The 25,616-nt window shown below is 37.0% G+C and overlaps 2 protein-coding genes across 8 annotated transcripts in view; both read left to right on the forward strand.

Annotated features, from left to right (window-relative positions):
• Cdk5alpha (Cdk5 activator-like protein) overlaps positions 1–25,616 on the forward strand; it is a 572,471-nt gene that overhangs the window by 296,133 nt on the left and 250,722 nt on the right. The window lies entirely within an intron of this gene.
• milt (trafficking kinesin-binding protein milt) overlaps positions 1–25,616 on the forward strand; it is a 344,265-nt gene that overhangs the window by 122,796 nt on the left and 195,853 nt on the right. The window contains exon 1 of one of the 7 annotated variants that reach the window (XM_065229547.1): positions 984–2,047. The exons of 3 other annotated variants lie outside the window; for them this stretch is intronic. The gene's annotated coding sequence lies outside the window, so the exon portion shown is untranslated. Of the gene's footprint in view, positions 1–983; positions 2,048–25,616 lie in introns of those variants that run through there. 3 more of the 7 variants (XM_065229548.1, XM_065229551.1, XM_065229550.1) reach the window with 3 other exon arrangements.

A 25,616-nucleotide genomic window follows, 5' to 3' on the forward strand; every position in this document is an offset into this window, starting at 1 on the left:
TAAGTAGAATAATGTCTATCACCTATAATGCACTGTAAATATAAAATGTTCTAAACATGCTTAAAAGTGGTTAGTGTCCTCAGAAAAGTTGTAGATAACGAAAATTTTAGCAACTTTAGTAACATTTGAAAAAGGTCTATCAACTTCTGTAAACAAATCTTGTTAGGCCCTTCTCGCACGAACCACTGAAACCCTTAAAAATATTGTTATGTTTAATTTTTTTGTCGAAGCCTTATTTAATCAGCATGATATGTTTTACCAGAAAGACATTAATTTTCGGTACAACTTTGTCTCAGACGTCATTTTGATCAGAAACTCCGTATCCGTGGCACAATTTTTAGAAAAATTCCCAGGTTTTTATTTTAGAAATTTTACAAGATCCAAAATGGCCTAATTTTAGCATAAATGTTGATCATTACTCATAACAAACAATTACGCAAAGTTTCATAAAAATTGAAGAAGGTCCATTTAACCATTAATTTTTACCGGTATTTTTCCTGGAGCTCTATACAAAGAAACTTTAGTAGCATTTCCTTGCAACAGTTTCCGAACATTCGGTCGAGTTCACTGAACATCTCTAGTTTTAATTCTAATCAGCTCCACAGTTCCATTATCTCGTCACTATCAGCTGGCGGTTCGTGAGTGTTAAACCGATTTCGCTCCCCGTTTGCATCGGAGGGAGAGCAAATCTCTCCAAACCGGCATTCTCTTGTCTCGTGCTGACCACATGATTCGATTGCTACCACGTCGCGTGGTCTGTCCCAGCTCAAAACTGTAGTCTGAGTAAAATTCTTTCCCCGTTCCGATTCCGACTCAACGTCGCCTTCTGGCTTCTGCCACGCAAAGATTTCTATCGTTTTATAACGTTTTCTCACCCATTTCTCGCGAGGTTCTCCGGTGGTTCTCTCGGCGAGAGCGAACAGCCTGCTCCACTCGAATCTCGGGAATCCGTCGTTGGCCGTTCAAACGTGGTGGTACATCGTGGCGATAGTGTTGGCTCAACTGCCTTTCCGTCCGGTTGTGGAATATAGATTGCCTGTGGATTGCGTTTCGCTTCGGCCGTGTCGTCACACGTCAATAGAGAGACTAAAGGACCAAAGAAATCCGGTTTTCTTCTAGTGTCTCGGAATTTTTGTATGCACGCGTCGTCCGGGCGCATGTTTTTTTTTAATACTTTTGGATAGTAGTTTTATCGTTTGATGAAGACGCGTTTTTTACCGAAATCATTGGATGACTAATAACCGTGCCTCATACATATATATCGAGGATTATCATCACGTAAACCCGTCAAATTCTATGGAGTTTTCGCTGTGTAATCGCGCTGAGACTGCAGTTAGTGTTGAGCTGTGCGGTCAACTCTCGAAGCAGCCGTGTATTTCGCCGTCGTCGTTGCTCCGCCATGTGATGTATTTATAGAAATTCTCGGTTCCTTCCCGGCATGTGCTCTCTAGAGGTATGGTAAATCGCTGCTGAAGACGGCATTCACAACGACGGCGACGACTGAGTGTAGTTTCGATGCGTGAAGAGAAACGGGGAAGAAGCAGGAGAGGTTATCGTTTGCACGGCCAATTTTGTATTCGGAACGCGCATTTTGGGTCCCCTCAGTAGAATCCCATTTGTGGAGAGTCGTTGCGAGGAAGAAAGTAGTTTCAGAGGGGTCAGTTAGTGATGATGTATTAATCGGCAGACCGGACGCAGACGAGTTTGTGTGCGAGCGATTTGTTGTGGCCAGTCAAACAGTGAGCTGTTCTCAGTGGAGGTCCCGAGACCGAGAGTTATCGTTTGTATCGCTTCGCAGAAGCGGGTGCAGCGGGTGTTTAGTTGTGTCTAGCAGACAAGTGGAAAAGTGCGAAAATTTTCCTCGAGAGGAAGCAAGTTTTTCCGAAGTGAAATTGCTGCAAGGCATCAATGGGTGCAGAAGATTAATTTTAGACCCGCGAAAAAGAGGGTGTGGATACAAAGCGAAGTGTATCAGCTGTGCTGAACGAAGTGTGGAAAGGAGTTCGCAGCGTAATTTTTTGAGGCTAATCAAGCGCAGAGCAAATCCGTAAGAAGATGCTTTGCGGCAGTTTTGTGTTGTTGTGTAATAAACGCGAAAACGAAACATTTTTTCTGCGATTCAGAAGAAGAGCGTAGCGGAGCAGCGGCTGATTTCAAGGACACACTGAGCAGCAGCTGAACTGAACATGTTTTTGTTGGGGATGGAATTTAGAGACTCAACTGATATCAATCCAGACACATAAGTGGAGACGGAGAGAGCCGATATTCTGCATCAGTAGGCAGAGAAAGAATGTTGTGTTGTGCCGGTGAATGCAGTAGTAGCAATAATACTGCACTGATCGTTTTTGGTGATGCGAAAAGCGGAAGTTATCGTTTAGTTCATGAGTGGAATCAATCTGGATTTCTAGATTGTGTAATTGGGGGAAAAGTTCTTTGACATGAAGGATAAAATTTACTGTTTCTACCCCACCACTTGACGTAAGATTTTCTTACAATTCTGCATAGAAAATAAACAGAATCTGAATTAAGTCACCGCATATACAGATTCTGTAATCTGGTCGGTGAAAAACTTTCCAATTAATTATATAAAATTAGTCTGTTTTAAGAACTTATGTTACATTTCTCATATGAAATATACACCGAGGATGTGTAGACAATGTCCTTCGTGAAGTTGACGAATCAACTGAACGTTTTTGGCAACATTGCACGCTATCTTACAAACATTGAACCTTGTTTGCAGCAGTCGAATACGGTTCGCATTTTTCAGCGTCTTTTTCATTAGCGACCCCGATTAGCAACTCCAAATATGACAAATAATTGTCGTTTTCGCACTTACGAACGTACGTGTTTTGTTCATATTTACTTTTTTGATTTGCACAGTGCTCCAGAATGCAGGGTGACCACTGAACCGGGAAAATCGGAAACTAACAGGGAATCGAAAACAACCGGAAAATAACCGAGAACTTGAATATAGCCTTAAAATATATATTTAATACGATCAATATATCGAATATTTGCTGTACTGCCTACTATCAAACTCTGTTGTTGGTATAGGTCTTGTTGGTGGCCTGGATATCTCATACATCTCACTGTTACACTTTTCAGAAATGTCTGATCCCATAATCTTGAACAGTTTCTTTTAGAGCAGGATCTTCAAATTTGTTACCAATCAAAGTCTAAGAAATTTGAAAAAAAAATGACCTGTAATATTTGGACGTGAGGTGAAGTTTTTGTCCTTGAAAAGGGTGGCCCTAAAATAATTTATATTAAAAAAGTAGGTTTTTAGATTTGAAATTATGTTCTGTAGCAAAGCGATAGCTCAGTTAATTTCAAGCAACTTTGACAAAAAAAAACGTTTTGTCATCTGTTAACGTTCTCATGTTGGAGTAATTTTTCAGAGTTGAACTAGGGTGTGTCAGAAATTTTTGTGTTTTATAGCTCTAAATATTTTGTTCAAATTTTTCGTGAAAGTCACATTGAAGTAACTCTTAGAGTTTGTTAAAATACACATTTTGCAGAATAAGGTAAATCGAATTTTCAAATTGTAATTTCTCAGCACGGGGCAACTACACAAAACATTTTAAGTCACCATTTAAAAGAGATTAACTTGAAATATTGTATAGACAGGTAAGAATAGTGTTATTGGATTTTCAGTAGATTTTGATTTGTTTAAAAGGAATGCGGAAAATTTGTGAAGCTGTGAAGCTCGTGGAAGTGCATAGGACTTCTTTGTTTACAATAAAGTGAGTCCTAATCAAACAACGTCCTAACCGCTCGCTATGTGACCTGCATATGGACGTACCCAAGTAACATTACAAGCTTTATAGAGGTTTTATAGCATTGTACAAGTCTAAATCATGGTTTACAGAACCCTTATAAAACCAAAATTGTTACTTGGGTAGTCGGCACAGGTATTGCACAAAAGACATGATTTGCAGCATTTTCACATTAAAGATGCACCATTATTGGTGCTCCGTGAAAGTAGAGCTATTTTTTTTTGCAATTTCAGAGCAGCAACCAATTTTCGTATTTTACTTTGAATTCTTTGAATCTTCTACACTAAAAATGAAACTAACTTAGAGAGTGAGTCACTTTTACTCCATTATGAGTAACTAATACTCATTCGTATGGAGAAATTATTAAAACCGCAGGTCTCTCAGAGCATTAGGATCCTACAATTTTAGAAATGTCTGCAAACGAAAGAGTAAAATTGTCTCACTCTATGAGTAAGATTCGTTTACAGTGTACGCGTTTAAAAAAATCCTTCAACTATTAAAACCATTGAATTAATTTAAGATTTCTTCAAAACTTCTTCAAGTTTTGTTTTTTTTTCAGATTCCTTTAAATTTATTTAAAAAATCCGAAGACTCTTTCTTAAATTATATCAAATCCCCCTTGGAATTTTTAAAATATTTCTTCTATTTTAGACATGCTAGAACAGAGTGTCGACCATAAAAATCAGGGAATATCTGGGAACTCATTTTCGGACCTGGAAAATCAGGGAATCTCAGGAAATTTAATTCAAATTCAGGGAAATATTTTTTAATCACAGAAATTTATTAATAAGTATGACTAACTTTGCTAGTTTAAAAAAAATAATTACTCGGTGTAGTTTGAGGATGGTTGTTCATTTCATATTTTAAATAGAGTTCCGAATTTGTGGTTGCTTAATGCTTGATGTTGCATTTTTGCAAGTTGAGCAAGATTTTGCGCCTAATTGAATTCAGCTCCCACTGATTTACATTCCTGAGTTGAACTGAGATACTGAGGGTTGATAAAAATCTTTCCGTAGACACTAGACGTTGTTAGTTGTTGCAAAATTAAGCCTCCAAATGGGTATGTGCGTCACTTCGTAGATATTACACCTAATAGCGTCTGACGAAGATCCTTTGGGCGCATTGGAGAGCTTTTGCATAAATTCAAGAATGGTAAAGAGTTAAGAGAAGATGATGATTTTTTCTGAACACTTGTAGTTCTGGTTCCTAATTGTGTTCTTTATAGCATGATTTGCGCAGAGAATCAACCTAATGAAAATTTAGGATAAAGGTCTTGCTTGGGTGGATATTTGCTTTGATTGCTTGGAGTATCACTTTTATGATTAAATAATGATTCATATAAACGAAGACAAGGATTGCCTCGACAGCATAGATTGGCTTTATTTAGTGTTCTAGGTTTTCATTGTAAATCTGGTTAGCTCGGAAAATTAGCTTCTCAGTTTTAGCATTGCAATTGCGATGAAATTTATTGAATGTGGCCGAAAATTAGTGTTTGTTTAAGTTTATTATCCGGGATAATTTTCTTGTGGACCTGGGTCCCCAACAAACAATTTGTGCTGATTAAGGACTAAATAAGCTATTTTTTAGCTGAAGAAGCATATTTTTGTCTGAATAGGCTCTTATTCCGCTTGCAATGTTTGTTGGGTCTCAAATTGTGCCCAAGGGAATACAAATATGAAGGGATTAAAGACAAGTGTTTCATATGCAAGATGTAGGGAAACTGGGTGAATTTCTGTCCCTAGCGTTTAGTTCGGAAACAGTCAGAAAATAACTTCAAAGCAGGGTTGAAAAGTTCACGATATTTCACGAAGTTCAACAAGAGAAAAGTTTGCGAGTCATAGTAAGTTATGATGAATATTTTCAACACTGCTTCTAAGGGTGAGAAAATATCCATGCCAAGGACCTCTTCTCATATCATGGAGTAATTCGAGTAGACTTGCTGGAAAATTTAAGCGATTAAGCAAGCCTTGTTTGCAGTTTCTTTCACACATCGCTATTGATCATGAATTGAACTGATAACCTGGCTCTTACTACTATTAAAAGTAGTTAATTTAGAAAACACGCTGCCTTTCCGTTTTTGGCAACACGTGATTTCTGTCTTTTCTACATTCAATAAAATGTATCGAACGCTTTATTCCATTTGAGATTGTACTGGACCACTCTTCATGTGTTAGAGTATAGGTCTACGTGGTATTTCATGAAAAAGGGTCCAGAAAGCACTATCCAACTAACAATTTTAACTGCAGGCTAGCTTATACAGCAAAAAATGCCATATGCAGCTAATTTATACCTGTAAAGGCTGGTCTGCAGCTAAAATTGCTTGTTGGGTAGCACATATCTGAGGAAAGTAATAGCTGATGAGGTCGTGTTGACAAAACCATGTAGACACTGCATTTGAATTTTTTTTTTTAAATTACAGGAAAATCAGGGAATTTGTTTTTATTCATTGAGTCGACGCCCTGTAGAATAAAGGCAATTCAAGAATATCTTAATAAATAATTGACATTCCTGAAATAACCTTGCGACTTCTAAGTAATTCAAGGAATTCCGTCTAAAAGAATTTTTTTAAGGGCATCCAGATTTTCTTAGTATTTTTTAACTGTCCATATTGTTTCGAGGTTAGGTCCATTCATCGGACCTTGGTAACGTTCCAAAACACTTCTATAGAAAAATCATGACATCTGATAGATCGAACGACACATTTCGGATGCGATATCGAAAGTGTCTTTATAGGTGCACTGCCGAAACCGGTTCCGAGTAATCTAAATGTGGAGAGGTCGTCCATTACTCGAACATTGGAAACGTTCCAAAACACTTCTGTACGAAAAATCATGAAGTTCGACATGTGTCGAATCTAGCAAATTTAGAGGAGAAACTAAAAGTGTCCGCATTGAGGCCTTACCGATTCTGGTACCATCATCTTCATCTTCGCATTTCAAGCTTATAAGAATATTAGCTTATTGCGTGCTCTGAACTTAGTGTTCCCGATGCACTTGAGTTTTCGTCATTTTTGCATTATGTGGCAAGTCCAATCATACTCTTTGCCCAGGGAAGTCGACAAATTTTCAAACCTGAAAAATTCCTAGACCGGAACAGGAATCGAACCCATCCACCTCCAGCATGATCTTGCTTTGTAGCTGCGCCTTTTCCGATTGAGCTAAGGGAGGCCCCCGGTTAGATCCTACAAGACATTAGCTTGATGTTGGGATACTTCTGTATGAAAAATCAATAGCTGTATGATGAAAATTGATAGGTCGAACGGCAGGTCGTGGATTGCACGCAAATTTGCTCCTCATATTTTGGGTCTGGCGCGGATTCAGTCCGGATTGATTCCACTAAGCCAGATTTCAAGTAAGATTTGATTTTGATGATTTAAATAAAAGGTTCATTCCATTTAAAGGACAAATTTTAAAAAAAGATGTCGGGGGTCATTCACAAATCAGGGTAAGATTTTTACTCTTCCTCTGTAAGGTGATACTCTAAAGTAGCCTTAGCGTGCATCTTCAAAAGCACAAATTTCAACTTCCAAAAACATACAATTCTAAAATTGCTACTCTCTGTTTGTTGTAGCATCCAAGGAGTAGTACAATTTCATATTTGTATAATTTGTGGAAGCTGACATTTGTGCTTTTGAAGTTTCACGCTAAGGCTTCCTTAGAGTATCACTTTAAACAGAATGTCGACTACCTTTTTTTTTATTATAGTCACTTTAACACTCTTGGGTCATTCGTGACTTGTCCGGGGGTGAGATTTGAACTCGTGACTTTGGCGTGAGAGGTTTGGATGTTCACCACTACGCCGGGGTCGCCCCCTGTCGACTACCTGAAAACACTGGAAAATCAGGGAATTCTATTTTAGTTCTGGAAAATCAGGGAATCTAAGGGAATTTCTTCAAAAAATCAGGGAAATTTTTCTTAATCCGTTCTGAAAAGTAGTTCTGACCTCGCTAGTCCCATACAATTTAATTACTCAGTGTAGTTTTAGGATAGTAGTAAAATAATAAAATCTTCAATAGAATTGTGAGCTTGTGGGTGTTCAAATGAATTATTTTAATTGCTTAAACAAAGAACATAGTCTTCTCCAGCTGCATATGAATTGTATTAACATTACAGATGCATTACTGTTATTAAGAACTGTCAACGTGATTTTGGAACGTCCCTGAGTTGAAGTGGGATCCAGAGGGACGGTAAAAATCCATTTGCATCTTTGAGTAGAGCTATGCATTGTTGGTTGTGACAAAATTCATGCGATTAGCGTGTCTCTGAGTGGCGCTGTGTTCAGTTCAGCCCAACAAAAATAAACCTATGAAAATGGGTTGGAGCGCCTTTTTGTAAATGCAAGTATGGCAAAAGGTTAAGATGGATGGATGGACGAATTTTTGATTGCTTGAAGTAACAGATTATGATTAAATATTGAACTCAGGATCACATCGACCAAAATTTCTGATTTTGTGAAAGCACAACTATTTATATCAAATTTTCGATTATGCTGATGGAAAGAAAGTATGGGGCAATCTCAAGTAACCAACAAGCCTGCTTAATAATAATCCGACCAATAATGTTCCGAAGCCCTGTATTAGTCGTATGTTAGCTTTATATAGAAAAATCAATCCAAATAAGCGGGCTTATTGGTTACCTCTTCTTCTTCTTCTTATTCGCATTTCAAGCTTATTGCTTAGCGCATATTAGCTTATTGCGTACTCTCAACTTAGTGTTCTAAATGCACTTCCACAGTTATTAATTGAGAGCCTTCGATGCCAATTTTTGGTTACCTCCCAAGTAACAATTTGGGTTTTATGAGGGTTCTATAGACCATGTAGAGTGCTTTAAAACCTCAATAAAACTTGCAATGTTATTTGGGCTGGGATGTGCATGTGAACGGTTTCCCGCTGTGATCAAGTGTTTGGTTAAACGTGTTATCCATAACAAATGTTCAACGGAGATGGGATCGGCATTGAAGTGTGCACAGGGGATTAAAGACAAGTGTTTCATATGTGGAAATATTCCCTATCAGAAACAGTCAGAAAAGTAACTAATAAGGGAGAGAAAACTAACATGTCAAGGAGAAGAAATGGAACAAATTGAGGAAATAAGGGGATCATGACCTTGTTGAACACTTTCTGGCGATCAAGCTAGTTATGAAAATGCTTGTTGTTGGGATTAAACAGATCGTCTTATGATAACTTTATGTTTTAGTTCTTGTAGATTAAAAGATAGCAAGCTATTGATTTCAAAATAAGTGCAGTTTCATTTACACATCATTGCCAATCAAATTAGCACCCCGGTTACTGTTTTAACTGATTACCTGGCTCATAACATGTCTTAAATCTGTAAATTTAGAAAAATGTTAATGATTTTCTATACCTGGAATTTTTTTCTGAAAAACAACTGGAAAATCAGGGATGATCAGGGAATTTAGTTTTATTCGCTACCTTGTTAAAGCAGTTTTAAGATCTTCGCAGTTCGTTCAACCTTTCTGTAGTTCGTTGAACCTCCTAGAAGTTCTCAAATTAGCGGCGCCGGTGGTGTAGTGGTAAACGTGATTACCTCTAACCCCAGTAGGCCTGGGTTCAATCCCAGTCGGCGCCGCCGGGATGTTCTGAGGCATAACATATCTGATCACGCTTTCCTTCGGAAGGGAAGTAAAGCCGTTGGTCCCCGGTTCATGAGTTGATGGGTCAATAGGTAGGGTCCAGGTGTGGGAGTTGCCTCCCTGGCGTCGCACAGTGGGACGAAATCAAAAATAGTGGGACATGGCTTTTTGCGACGGAACTATTAAGTGTAGCATTTTGATGTCTTGTAGAACGTGTCTTCATTTTTTAAGTGCTTTAATTGAGAAGTGAAAATTTTTGATTAGGGGGGTATACACTAAGATAAAACAAGTAACTTTTTTATGTCTTGTTGAAACTGATGAACCTCCATGGAAATATTGTAGATGAAGTCATTTTAAGAAACTTTGTCGAAGACGTTAATTTTCTATCTCTCAAGTGGACGAAGTTATAGGGTGAACATGGGGTACTAACGCTAGTACCCCCTAAAAAACCTTTTTGTTCCCTAACTTTTTAGTTTGAATTTTTCGATTTTTTCAATGTTCTACAAAGTTATAAGTGCTTATAAAATGCACATTTTTGCGCAATAAAGCAAATCGCTATCTCTTCATGTAAAGGATTTACATACGTATGTACATAAGAGTAGGTTGTAGCTTCAACAAAGTTGTTTGGTATAGTATTCTCAATCTAAGTCCGATTTTTGTTGAAATTTGAGCAATGTTTGGATTTTTGGTAAGCAAATGAATAGAATCGTTCGGTTTCCCATACAAAATTTAAAATTCTCCCTCTGATCGAGATTATAATCAAATTCGTTCAAATTTTGCGCAGTTGTTGGGGACCAGATTAAACATTAAAAGAGCAGTGGGAAACCCACTCTTACACTTAACACTTCGAAAAATGGTCATGAAAACAGCAAAACGTAACGAAACGTTGAGGTACTTTTTAGAAAATTCATTTTGCATCCCCTTGGATCCCCCCATGGATTGTATATGTAACAAAAGACTAGAAGATACTGATCAAAATAACGCTGAGATTAGCTGTTAATACCTGATAACCTGCAAGATACACCCCTTACAGTTAGCATTAAAAATTATAAAAAGGGACTTCAATCCTTAAAACAAATAGATAGCTATTTGTTTTTGTAGCAGAATTGTGCAGTTTTAGAGCATTTACAACTTTGTAAAACATTGAAAAAATTGTAAACTTCAAACGAAAAAGTTATGGTCAAAAAACCGTTTTTAAAGGGGTATTACCGTTTGTACTCCTTTTTCACCCTATAACTTCGTCCAAAATTGACGTCTTTACAAAGTTTCTTCAAATGACTTCATCTACAATGTTCCCATAGATGATCTCATCAATTTCAACAAGACATAAAAATAGTTATTTTTATCTTAGTTTATACCCAGTAAAAAAATTTAACATTGCAATAAAGTCCTTAAAAATTGAAGAAACAGTCTAGCTATTCTATATATTATCAAAATGCTACACTCAATAGTTTCGTCGCAAATGGCCATGCCCTCTTTTTTTTTTTGGATTTCGTCCCACTCCCAAGTAATAATTTTTGTTTTATAAGGGTTCTGTAGAGCATGTTTTAGACTTGTAGAACGCTATAAAACCTCTATAAAGCTTGCAATGTTACTTGGGCTGTGCGCCGGTAGCATTGGTGCTCAGCACGGAAACCAAGATCGACGGAAAACAAATCAAGGAGAAAGTTCTCAAATTGTTACAGCTTATTCTTATCCTCACAGAAATCATCTTAAATGTTTAGGGAACTCTATGGAAGCCTTGTGAGTTCTGCGATATTCAGGAAAGCTTAGGATACTTCATTGTAGGTTAGAGAATCTCCAAAAGATTTAGGAAACATATTCATGGAAATATATGAACCTCAAAAAGACTTTTCAGAGACGTCGTGGAAAACCGCTCGGGAATGTGTTGGGTAATTTTACCGAAGTTCAAAGGAACCACAGAGTAGTAAAGAGTTCTTCAAACAAGAAGAAAAAAGGGAAGTTTACAGAACGTTCAAAATTGTCCTGTTGAGATACTTATCGTTACTCTTAGTCCGATTAACTCTTATCAACGAAAAAAAGGTCGTATGAATTCTTCAATTTGTGGTACTTTTTAAACAACTCATCGAAGTTACAATATTTCATAAAGAAATTGTATTACAGTGTGGGTTCAATTTTTGGAAACTAGTGTCTAATGTCTCTCTGCTTTTGCTCTGAACTGTAAAATTTTAAACTCGAAGGTTTTCCTGATTATTAGGAAGCTTTGAACGTTGGCTTGCAGCTATTAAAATTATTGGAAAACGCAAAAGTAAAAAAACATGCGTTTCCAAAATCGGACACTTACTGTATTTTCATTTTGCCTGCTAGGAGTTTCCCAAAAGTTTTAAAAACTGTACCAGAAATTATTTTTCAAAAAATCGAACCATAAAGCTGTGGGATTTCCATAGAATATAGAAATTATGAAATATTCTCAGAGGCTCCAAAAATCCAAAAAGATTTTGAAACACAATAATATTCAGATAAATTTTAACTTGGAAATTTCTTGGAAACGCCAAAATGGTCTTAAAATTTTTATACTTTTATTTATTTATTTATTCATTTCATGAACCAACTAGTACTCTAGTAGACTAGTACAAATACATATACAGTTTTTACATAAATATAAAAAAAAAATCTTTGGGAGAAAAAGTAAAAATTACAATTTTGTCTTAAATATAAAATAAGCAGTGTAAAATAAGCTGCTTTCCTATTTTTCTTCTTATAAGTTATAATTATAATTGGAGTTAAGGTGTTAAGGTATTGTTTTTGTTTACGCCGAATTTTAGAATTTTAAATACTATTCAAGTTCAAAGGTTGTTTTAGAAGTTTGAAGACTATATTGGTCTATTTAAAAATATTTTGTATTTGCTAGGTCATTTCATTGTTTTAGGGGAAGCTTATCACCTCGAAAAAAATTATCTTAAAATGTTGGAAAAAGATATTAAAAATCTAAAAAACAGTTTTTTCTCAATTTCTTAAAATAATTTACGTGTAAAAACTTATTTTTTCCATGTTACCATGGCAACAAGTTTTATTCAAAAAACCGCAAAATCAACCATTCGCTTTTGTTCTGGTTCCTGGTTTCATGATGAGATAGAAAAAAAAATGTTTACGTGGATTTTTTTCAGGAATCTAAGGAAAGAACTGATTTTCTAGCATTCAAAAAAAAATTAGAAAAATCAAATCGTCCGAAAAAATAATGTTTTGGGGCAAGTCAATTATTAGAATTCCTTTTTTACTAATCACATGAGTTGTAAAACAAATATTTTTTTTAAATATTAACCGAATAATCGAAAAACAACTGGAATTTTTAAAATCGATATTCAGAATTATTAGAAGCCATAATAGGTAAAACGTACAACATTGTCCATGTTTTCTGCTCAAAAATAGGCGCTCATTAAGGCTGAAAACAGTTCTCCACCCTTCGTGGTGAAAACTGTCTATCAAAATCCTTTCCGTGACTGAATTTCACTACGAAAAGAAAGCAATAAATTTTCCTTAATTAATCATCCTCACTTCCACATGCTTGCCACACATATGAGCGTTGTCCCCTAATCTCGAGGGAAATTCGCCTAACAGCCGGAGCATCCCGCGTTCATCCGACCGCACCACCGCAACGAGCATTTGTCATCCGATATCATTTATTCTCTACAAACGATGAAGTCGCGTGATCTTTCCGCGTTTCCAATTGAACACTTTTAATTTGTTGCCATCCCTCCCGCGCTCGGTTTTTGCTCACTTACCACAGTGCGCGATCGACATCGAATCTATCTATCATCGAATCTCCATTTCCATTCGGTCAATTAAATACAAGATATTAGTTGGCGGTAGCCAAGTTGCTCCAATTTTTATACCGCTCATTAGTCGATGGCGAAAGAGAAAATCGGGCTTTTCCTTTATTTTTTTGCTACTGGGTTGGCTCTCCTGGTAGGTACTAACTAGCTGTGACCACAAATGTTTTGGTCAACATTTGCAATCCACCGAGCGGAGTTGGGGAGAAAATTGCAAGATTGTTAATCTATTTATGACTGCTGGTGACATGGTTGTAACTTTGGAAACCATCGTGGTACGGTTATGGTGGTCAACTGCTGTCAAGCGTATTGGAGAACTTTGAATCGGTTTGTATTCCACCTAGAAAGCACATTGGGTAATGCTTATGCACGTGTCGAACACGCGAACATAAATGTAACATATTGCAATCGTCTATCGGTGAGACTGAGACTTGTCCACGCCCATTGGAGTTCGGTTGCAATGCTTCGAAATAAGCAGCCATTCTGTGTAGTTATGAGCATTATAATTGTTTTACTATCGATTACTTCAACATCCTAGTTTATGCTTCAAATTGTGTTGTAGACGCCCAGAATATCTACAACCATCTGTCATTCAACTCTTTTTCCCCAGTTCGGTCGGCCTTGGCATTGCATGGCCACGTTCGAGTCTGTCTGCAAGTCGTTCATGACTTATTAATTTATCAACGCTTTTCCACCAACATCGCTGATATCACTCTTTTCGTGACCACAATGGTTACGGAGGCGAAACAAGGGAAAACACCTACTTCCCGTATGTATGCGCTATGGTTGGTTGTATGAGTTGATGTGGAGGAGTATTTTTTATCAGTTTTCTATACGGAATGAATTCCATAATGTTATAATTCATTGACGTCTGAAGCGGTCGCGATGGCACGGTCAGAAACGATAAGTTTCAGTTATCTTATCTTCTGGCTCAGACTGTCAACTATGGTTTGGAATTGGTTCTGCAATCAATCAGTCGGTATGTGGTGTTTACTCTTATGATTAGTGTTGATGAGATATAGCTAATAGGAAACTTAACTCTGTAAGCTTTGTAAAAGGGATCAAATAGACTAGCGCTAATTGATGGATGACGTTTTTCTTGATTTACATCTTATCCCAATAAGGGCACAGTGAATGAGAGAAGACCAACAGAAAATTTAAAGGACATTTTATAATATTGTGTGTTTTCCGTTTTGGTGGTCGCATTCACTGTGCTAGCACCTTAAAATCGGTAAACTTATCAGTGCTGATTTCATTTAAAGCTTATATCTGCCCACGACCGATGCATTTTGAATCAGCTACACCTGCTGCAGGCGATAAGATGATGATACACACCGCACCACACCACTCTGACTCGACATTATCTTGAGAGGATTTAAATTGGTGATGTTCCAAATTTCAGCGCTTGCGATACCGGGAAACCCAAATGTTTACCAATGTTTTGTGGAATTTCGATGACACATTTTTACAATTACACATTTGGTTGATTGCGGAAAACTTTGGGTAAAAAATTTAATCGAATTTGCTCACTGCTAAACATGATATGACTTTTCGTACTAGCATACGTTCTATTATCGGATAGCCTTTTTTTTAGTATATTGATCACTGCGACCAGTACTTAGATCTATTGTGATATATTCCCCGTTTTAATATTGCTTTATCAGTATATCGTATCACCATTTTATGAATCGACCGACATAGACTGACCGAAAACATTTTCGCAGTCAGGTATTACATTTCGAATGAATTGCACTACTTGGATGGGAACTGAATCCCAAATATCAAAGGGTTCTGTCAGCCCCTTATAATACGCCTCTTAATGAAGATTGCTGTGAAAGAGCATAGCAGGTGTTCAGAGTCTTCTTTTTCTATGCCACTTAATCGACACATGTCATCTTGAAGTTTTCCTATTAGCTTCAAGTGATATTTACATGGACAGTGCCCTGTTATTAAACCAGTGTACATACTGAGATCTTTCTTTGATAGTTGAAGAATTTTGCTAGTCATTGAAATGTTCGGATTAATAAACCGTTTCGACTGCCTAGCAATGAGAGTGTTGTTCCAATTGGTCTCCACTTTCATTTTTTCCCATTTCTTGAACTCTATTCTAAGAGAGCAAGCAGAAACTCCACAGAATGGTTCTGGTCCTATAAATTGTTGAGATGATCCAAGCCTAGCTAGTGTATCGGCTTTCTCATTCCCTTGAATTCCACAGTGACTAGGAACCCAAAATAGGTTCACTTGGTTTTGGCAGGCCAATTTTTGGAGTGACATTGCACATTCCCATACAAGTTTAGGATTACATGTTGCTGATTTCAAAGCATTTAGTGCTGCTTGGCTATCAGGCATAATGCAGATATTCGAATGTCTATAATTTCTACGCCAGCAAATTTTAGAACGTTCAAGAATTGCTTGGGGACTTCTGCTTGGAACACGGTAGACCACCCAAGCAACAATTTTTGTTTTATTTAAGTTTTATAGCAGTTGATATAACCAAATTATAAAACCTTCACTGACGACCACATTGCTTTAACAATCTCCTGAGAACCGCAATACAGCCATGTCATGGCCAATTGGCCCAGTTTTAATGCAGTCATTAAAACTTGATATGCGAACTACTTTAGGAGCATATGATTTATGTCAGTTTTATCACACTCTAGACGTGATTGTTAAAAATGAAAACATAAAACCTCCTCCAGGTCAGAAAGTTTTAACAGCCTTCTTATGACTACCATAAAACCATATAACAACCGCATAAATCGCTCCTGAAGAAGTTGATAAAACATGATACGCAAAACATTTTGACAACTTTGAAGGTTTTAAGTTGGGGTTTTTGGATGATAGTTAATATTGAGAAATATTTTATTGTGGTTTTATTCTTTCGATGTTTGATGTGAAATCATGATCCTTGTCAGTTGGTAATAATGGCTGATATTATTGTACATTGAAAATAAGACGACTTTATTATAATTTTAAACCAATCTGTATATGCTTCACAGCATGCCGTGCAATATTTATGGTGATTATTATACCAAATAGGAGCATAAATTTAGTGCGCCATATGAATACTAAAATATAGGGATATTTTTAATTTGTCTGCATTAGCACCATGCATTAAAGAGTCATTCAAAGATTATCTATTTAGTACAAAACTGTTACTACTGTTGAGCAATAACCAGTCACATATTATTTAATTATACATAGATGTATGAAAGTGTTTTATTGCCTATCAATTAAAGCGTAATTATTCATACTGTGTGAAATTTGTTCATTTTTTTTCGTTATAACTTGCTACTCCTTAAAAATACCTCAATATAACATATTCTCCTAGATTGGAATTCTATAGCATAACATAAACCTAATGGTTGTATCTTAGCATTTCGTAGTCCAAATTGAGAGCGTTTAGTTATATTTAAGCTATATAACTAGCTTGCTGGTTTTATTCGGTACAGCGAATCAAAACAAAACAAAAACCATGACCACCTGTCAAAAAGTCAACATTCCAAGCGATCCTCTTATTTTCGCTTGTAATCAAGATGTAAGAAATGCTTATTGGATCCACTAAAAGCTTTTTCAATACAAGGTTTAAAGCCGTGATGTCAATACTGGCCATCTCCAAACGGATTTAGTGAAACTGTCGGCGTTGCTTTAAGAAGGGTTCGTGGATCTTTCGGAAGTGTATCGGAAAGCCGCTTGTTCAATATTTTTAAGAGCTCCTTCACCGCACTGTGCCTTATGTAGGGATCGTATAACTGTAGTTCCTCCAGGAGTTTCATATTGTCGATCGTCTCATCTTCATCGTGTTCAGAAGCACTGAAGGGGTTTTCATTTCATATATCTGAATAGATTTGTTTTTTTATAATGACAAAAAATTTCAGAGTATTTTTTGTTGTAGCAGTATATTTCTTATCTGTGAATCTTAGGCCTCTGATAAAGATGATAGTTGTAATGAAGCTTTAATGAAGGTCTAAGACTGCTTCAAGTTTTATATCGGTCATAAAAAGTGTACCATAAAACATATGTTTTGTTTTGGTTTTATTCTTCAGTTATAAGTAGTGATGCAGAACCACCTTACAGCTACCGTTAAAACTATGAAGTCTGAGTTTTAATTTAGTAGTCATAAAACAGTTTTATAGACGATTTTATGACAAGCACACAAAACCGTAATACAACCACAGGCTGGAAGGGATGCTATGATAAAACAATGATAAAATAAGAATAAATCTTCCAAGCATTTAGATTGTTACTTGGGCAGTAGCCCATAGATATTGAGATATTAATACCTTGGACCTGTTATCCCTGCTCCTACACGATAATCCAATCTAGAGCCGTTTGTTTGGTCCCCCATTGTCCCACAAATCGCGATTCGCATCTGCTACATTGTAAAGATGATCGAATTAATATTGAACATTTTTAGGATGCTCATATGTCCTCTAAGATCACCTTCAAGAAAGTGCTGTGACTGTCGGATCCTTAATGCACTCCTTTCGGCTTCAAATTGAATAAATTGATGCAACGGAAGCAGATAAAGTAGAGCATCTAGTGCCATACTTGGTGTGCTACTCATTGCACCAGTTATTGAGAGAGTAGCTAGTCTTTGCTCCAAGGTTGCAAATACTCATTTCAGCTAAAATAATGTTATTCGGAATAATAAATCCAAAAGATGGTATGATGACATGTTTTACTTGTAACTTACAAGAAGAGGTTACAAAGTATGCGTTTGAAACATAAAACCTGTGATTTTTGCTTACTATGAGTCACAATCAGCGATTTGCTGATCGCTGAGTGAGTGAGTGAGTGAGTGAGTGTGTGAAAAATCGCTGATTGTGACTCTCATGAACTGAAATGAACAGGTTTGATATGTCAAACACATTCTTTGCAACCTCTTTTTAAATCTTACCAATTCAAAATATGATCATAGCATCTAATTATTTCATAATTAAAAAAAAACATTTTTTTAGCTGAAATGAGTATTTACAACCTTGCTTTGCTCCCCAGCTTCTTCTGAGCTGATTTTTCACTGGTTTTAGACCACCAAACCAATGATGCATAGGTTATTCTGGGTCTTAAAGGGCGAACACGAAATTATTGCGACACATTCAACAGGGTATAACTTTTTTACCATTGGGTTAAAAATCAACCAAATTTTGCACACTTTCTCATTGATGTGTATTGTGTACATGCTGTCAAACTCGAAGTCGTGTTTTTCGATTCAACGAAAATGGAGGTGAACCAACGCGAGTTGAGAGAACAAATTCTTTCCAAACACCTGGAATTTCCTGATCTGTCGCACCGGCAGTTGGGAAAAATGTTGAACATTCACCATTCAACCGTCTCCAGAGTGTTGAAGCGGTTCCAGGAGCGGTTGACGTTGGACCACGGCAAAGGAGCTGGAAGAAAACCGGGACCGGAGAACAAAAAGACGGAGGGAAAGGTGAAGCGGATGATTAAAGCAAATCCCAACGTCTCAAGCCGTGATTTGGCTAAAAAGATCGGCATGTCGCACGTCCAGAATGCAAAGAAGAGAGCTGGACTACATACATACAAGGTACAGAACTTCCCAAACCGCGATGAGCGGCAACAATCGACGGCTAAAACTCGGGCACGGAAGCTCTACGAGAAGATGCTGACAAAATATGGCTGCTGTGTGATGGACGACGAAACGTATATAAAAGCCGATTTTAAGCAAATTCCGGGGTTGGAGTTTTTCACCGGCAAGAGCAAGTTCGATGTGGACGACAAATTTAAGAAGAAGAAAATGTCGAAGTTCGCCTCCAAATATCTCATTTGGCAGGCCATCTGCTCTTGCGGACTGAGGAGTTAGCCTTTCGTGACAAAGGCTACAAAGTAAATGGCGAGATCTACAAATCTGAGTGCCTCGAGAAGCGCCTTTTGCCGTTCTTGCAGCAGCACGACGAAGCTCCGCTATTTTGGCCAGATTTGGCATCATGCCACTATTCTAAAAGTGTCCTGGAGTGGTATGAGGCCAATTCTGTCCATTTTGTTCCAAAGGACATGAATCCGCCAAACTGTCCGGAGCTGCGCCCGGTGGAGCAGTACTGGGCAATAATGAAGCGGGAACTTCGGAAGAGCAAGAAGACAGTCAAAGACCCCGCATAAACGCGAACCATCACATGACCTTACCGATAATGGTTATAAATTGTTTATAAACCCTGCTAAACTTCAACTGAAATGGTTATGGAACTTTACATGAACGTTTGTGTGATAAAGTTTTAACCTTATGTGTTATGGTTTTTTGGAAGCGGACCTTACAAATAATGGGTTGTTAAGAACCATTACCATTCCAAATTCTTGTTTTCTCCATAGATTTTCGGAAAGAGAACTATATTAGAACGTTTTTACTTATGGTTTGAGAACATTAATGGTTATGGTTATGGTAGTCAGTAAGGTCCATTAATGGTTTTGTATTATCGCTCAACTTTACGTGAAATATATCGTGAATTGGTAATCAGTAATTTACAGGCAACCAATTCGCGATATATTCCACATAAAGTTGATCGATGTTACAAAACCATTCATGGACCTTACTGACTACCATAACCATAACCATTAATGTTCTCAAACCATAAGTTAAAAGGTTTTAGTATAGTTTTCTTTCCAAAAATGTATGGAGAAAACAAGAATTTTGAATGGTAATGGTTCTTAACAACCCATTATTTGTAAGGTCCACTTCCAAAAAAACTATAATACTTAAGGTTAAAACTTTATCATTAAACGTTCATGTAAAGTTCCATAACCATTTCAGTTGAAGTTTAGCAGGGATTATAAACAATTTTAACCATTTTAGGTAAGGTCAATTTATGGTTCGCGCTTATGCGGGACGAGAACGACATGTTAAGAAAATGGAAAAAAAACTGAGAAACTGGTACCGGATGACACTGTAAAGACTTTGATGGAAGGCATCAAGCGAAAATGCGTTCAATTTTACACTCAAGGCTCCATCGATTAACTTTTCTTTTGATTTTTGAAGTAAATATATGTATAAAACTACCCTAAAATTTTGGTTTGATTCTAAACATTATAAGAAAATTGGCATGACATTTTCGGTGTCGCAATAATTTCGTGTTCGCCCTTTACAATCGTCAAATAAATCCAGTGGATCATTTTAGGTTTTAGTCCCCATTTCCTACCAAAAGTTTTTTTTACTTATCCAAAGAGCATTTGTTGCCTTACTAATGACTTGCTCTAGATGCGAATTCCAATTTAGTTTGCTGTAAAGAGTAACTTCCAGATACTTGACTGTGTTTGAATGTTCTAAAATTATACCTTTCAGTTTAATACTATTTAAAGACATTTTTTTTTCTTTGTGTAAATGGTACAATAGTTGTTTTAGATGGATTAATATTCAATCCTTCGCTAGAGCACCACGATGAAACATAATTTAAAGCAATTTGCATTCTACTTGAAATGACATAGTCATATTTTCCACGCACTAATATGACTATATCATCTGCGAAGCCAATAATCATCGAAGCCCTGTGCTTCTAAGTTTTTGAGAAGGTCATCAACTATTAAACACCACAGTAGAGGTGAAAGAACACCTCCGAAGACACCCTTTTACAGCTCTTACTGTTATGGATGAGCTTCCAAGATTTGCTGAGATTTCTCTTTTGCTAAGCATTTCGTTAATCCAATTAGCTATGCTTTTATGGAACTCATGTTTTATCGTAGCGTTTTTCATTGAGTGATAAGATGCATTATCAAATGCTCCTTCAATATCAATGAACGCTGCTAGGGAAATTTCTTATGATTCAATTTTTTTTTCTAGTTTTGTAACAAGCGTATAAATAGCTGTTACGGTTGATTTACCAGTTTGATATGCAAACTGATATTTATTAAAAGGAATTGTAACCAAGTACTTTGACTTTATAGCCTTAGATTAATCGATGTCTGACAAATTGTAGTATTTTTTCTGTATGAATTCCTGAAAATGTCTCTTTTTAAATTGTTTATTTCCACTACCGTATGCGTGATAATGTTTGCACCATTGAGCAATATCAAAATTTAAAAAAATCTCAAAAATTTCATTTTCGAGTTTTTTTTTTATTTATTTAAAGGGGGATTGTTTCTCAGAGTCTTAAACTATGTTAATCTTCGATCGAGCTTCCACTTGCTACAATTACGGCCTCCACACACTTCCGGAATGCACGGCAGGTTCTAATAATGTAGTCTGGATCAATTTCTCTCCAGGTACGGGTCAATGTTTTTCTGAGGCTTGCTGTACTCGGGTAGCGTTTAGAACAGGCCTTGGCCTTCATGACGCGCCATATTGAGTAATCCAGCGGATTAAGATCGGGGCTGAATGGTGGCCACATATCCTTCGCCCAGAACGAAAGATGTTCCTGCAACCACTTCTGAGTGCGGTTCGAGGTGTGGCACGGAGCCCGCTCTTGTTGAAATACAACATTTGGCTTTGGACCGTACTGTTCTTTGATCCACGGAAGAACATATCTAAAGCTGACATCACACTGTTGGAGAAAACGTCAAATATTTGGCAAATTTCGACAAAAATATTTGTCGAAGGTGTAATGGTCTTATATATTTCACCATATATTGCTGTGGCAAATACTTGGTTTTTATTTATCATTTAATTTATTTGGCAATTTGTCAAATAGTGTGATGACTATTTTATTTTTTGACAAACATGTTTGCTGAAAACACCCAAATAATTTATTTGATACTCTTGAAATTCTTGAGTAGCAAACATCATCAAATAACCGTCGCTTGTTGTGATCGTACTTGACCACTGGAATAGACGATTTATGTGATATGACGCATCAATACATATGGACTTTTTATCTCCCGGACAAGTTCCTTCAGAATCACTTCTGGATCAAGTCGAGTAGGGGAAAAAATTATGCATTACGGCATACTATTTCAAACGAAATTTAATTTGAGAAGGCTTCCATAAGGACCCGAGGCTTCCTATGATTAACAAGGATAGTTCCTCAATAAAAACCTCCTCTACTTTGAGCTGCATGACCCTTTGGTTAAGCATTTTCAGAATGGTCGAAGCAACACACTTGTATTCACCTCTCTTTCGCCCACTTGATAGCAGCATGTGTTAAGAGATGAACTAGCCTTCGGCTAAAAATCTCTCAAATAAAGATTTGAAAAAGCAGCATACTCATGATAGGTACTAGAGATGGACGAACCGCTCCCGAGCTGTTCTATAGACCCGCGGTTCATTTTTTAGGAACCGCTGCTCACTGATATCACAAGTCTAAACCATACATTCCATCACTCATAGCGAAACTTTTAAAAAAGGACACATTACTCCACTTACGCATCGAACAGTTACCGCGTAATACAACATGTGCCTACTGATCGACAGCACCAAAGCAAACTTCCAAGCGACTGTTTGGGAGAGAGAGAAATATATATATGTGCTACACGATCTTAATTTTCTACTGGTATTATCCCATTTATTTATGTACCCGGTTCTTATTGCTGATGTTATTCCTCCAGCATATGTGCTCTCACCTCTCCTCCCATCATTCTCTGAGGGAGCGGAAGATCCGCACAAAAGAAAATAACCGAAAAGCTAAATGCAGCTCTCCAGCTTTTCAGCTCAGCTCCGGATCCGAATCATCGACTCGAATGATTCACTGGGAGCTGTTTAGGATGACAGCTCTCGGACCCGTCCAGCTCTTCGGATCTTTTATTCTCTCTCCATTCTTCACGATTCAGCTCCGGATCCGTATCTGAGCTGATGATCTGGAGCTGATGCCGAGAATAGTGGAGAGAAATTCTGCTGGAGAATTAACATCAGAAATAAAATTTGAATGTAGACTGGATTGCATAGCTTGAGATAAGGCGTAACATCTTGTGCCACGTTGTCAATCATATCATCACATGTGACATAGGTGTAGCTCTCTCGCATACATTTTTGTTTTACTGCTATGTTGTTGGCACATTTTGCGCGCATTTTGGTTTACGCGATGGTTGTTGCGTTAGTAGCGTTTTACATTGAAAAGTAAAGCCATGTTGTAAGGTACGGATTTATTGGTTTAGACTACTTTTACGATTTTATGCAGTTTTAAGCACTAAAACCACTAATTAATTTTCCGATTTTGAATTTGTGTCATAGTATCTATAATTTCAATGTGAGCTGAAGAACTGTTCAAAAGAATCGACTCGATATAGGTGGCAAGTCATCAGAACTCTTATATCCTCCCTATAAATTTGTTTTGTTTAAAGAGAATCCTCGTTCCTTATAAAAAATAGCCTCATACATGCGGCCCGAGGTTCCAAGGAGGTGCGAATATTCCCCTTGGAACACAAATCGGCAAATAGACCTAGATCTATGGTTCGCCGTGCAAGACCCTTATTTCAAATTGGCCCTTTTATAGGTCGACTTCACTCAAAAATATAAAACTTCGAGCGCCCATATCTAATGATAACGTTTCATTACTAGATAATTTTATATATTTTCGGGATGAAATATCAATGATGGCAGCCCTGGAAAAAATTAAATTGTAGTTTGCATTATTTACATGGACAAATGAACTTCTCAAGTCAAAAACCATATAGCATGGTTACTAGACTGATGTAAAATTAGAAATTTTCGCTCCACAGTGCTCAAACGGTTTCAAATCAGGTCCTGATTAAGCTCCCAAAATTTAAACTCATTTGGTAAGAAACTGACTTAGCACAAACTATTCGAAGTTTATATGGGAAATCAAACTTTTGGTTCATTGTCTTCTACCCATTTTCCATATTGCTTTTTCGAAAATTTCTATAACTATTCTTACGGGAAATTTTCTAAGCTACAACTTTGCGGAATATCGTTTTTCAGCCAAATGTCAAATTAAACTGTTATGGATTTTTTAAGAGATTGATAATCTTATGGCATGATTAAGCAGCTGTTCTGTGGGCAACACTGTATTCTGCAGTGTGTCATAGTAGCCATGACGTTTGTGTTGTATTCTTCGCACCAGAAACACCAATGTTGCCTGCTGAACAGTTGAATGAGCATAATCATAAGGCATCCGTGAATTGATTCAATAATAACTTTTGTTCCTTAGATTTGATTGAAAAGTGGTTTTCAACAAAGTTGTAGCTGAGAAAATTTTCTATAATCACTGTTATCATTTTTAACAGCATAGTGATGTGGTGAATTGTTACATAGATATGAACAAAAACCATAAGTTTTCCCATGGTAATTCTCATATAAACTTGAAATGGTTTGTGCCAAGTCAGTTTCTTACTAAAATACATAGTTGAAGATGCTAATTTCAAATAACAGACTGTAGTGGTAATTTTTATACGATAGATGGAGTAGATGAAAGCAAAGAGTTGATAGTTCCGTTAGAGTACGGCAGTGTGAAGATTATATATAGATATTAGAATAGCGAACTAGGACAACTTTTAAGGAAGGTACAAATCGGTTTTTTCATCTCTCTTTACCAAACTCCCCCTTTGGAGAGGGATGGTGAGGGGTGTCCCCCCCCCCCCCCCCGCCACCACTGGCTAAAATAGTTCAAATTTTGGGAGGCTAAGCAGGGCCCAATTTGAAACCGTTTAAGCACTGTGGAGCGAAAATTTCAAATTTTGCATCAGTCTTACTATGACCATTCCTCAGATCCGGAAATATTTTTGGAAGTTCCCAAAATTACCAATGGTGTTTCCGGACATGGCAGTCGACATACGTTAATATATTTGAGGGAAGGTATGTGTTATTTCTAGTCAAGGAAATTTTAAAATTGTGGTTTTCATCACTTATATGAAGAACTGACTTTCCTCAACACAGAACCATGTAGAAAGGTTCCTATTTCTGAGACCCGGGAAAAATAATATTTTTTTTTTGACTTTGTGAAAACCGAAAATGGAACATGTAACAAAATTATGAAAGATTTTGAAAGTTAATAACTCAGCTGCCCCTGTATTCAATTATTTAATCACCAATCGATCAGAAATATTTCTACGCACCTGTTAAAGTTAAGACTTTATAATTTTTCAAAATGTAACTATTGAAAATTGCACGAATGTGCAACTGTTGTTATGATAGTTAAAATAATCACCGATTGCCTGCGAAAAGCGATGTCCCTAACACAGATTGCAAAGTTGAATTTCATCCGATCCAAACGGTGTTAGTTCAACCCCATATAAATTCCTATTCCTACACCAAACACAAGCTCCTGCTGCAGTTAACAAATAAAATTTATGATGTAAGACCACGTAGTCCTACGTCACCATTGTGTACAACCCCATAGGGCTGTCCCTTGAAGATTTTCAGATGCCAATGGACCTATTTCTATGATATGAGATTCTAATCTATGAGATTATTTGTAAGGACAAGTGACCTTCTCCAAAATTGAACCATGCAGCATGGATCCTTTGGCCATTCCTGCAATGCATAATAATGCCAATGAACCCATTTCATTTACATTTGACGTGAAATATCCATGATCTCATCTAGACATTTTTCTAAGAT

The sequence above is a fragment of the Ochlerotatus camptorhynchus genome, unplaced genomic scaffold, assembly GCF_037179485.1.
Source record: "Ochlerotatus camptorhynchus isolate MF236.1 unplaced genomic scaffold, CSIRO-AGI_Acam_v1.1 ptg000316l, whole genome shotgun sequence".
NCBI classification, from domain to species: domain Eukaryota; kingdom Metazoa; phylum Arthropoda; class Insecta; order Diptera; family Culicidae; genus Ochlerotatus; species Ochlerotatus camptorhynchus.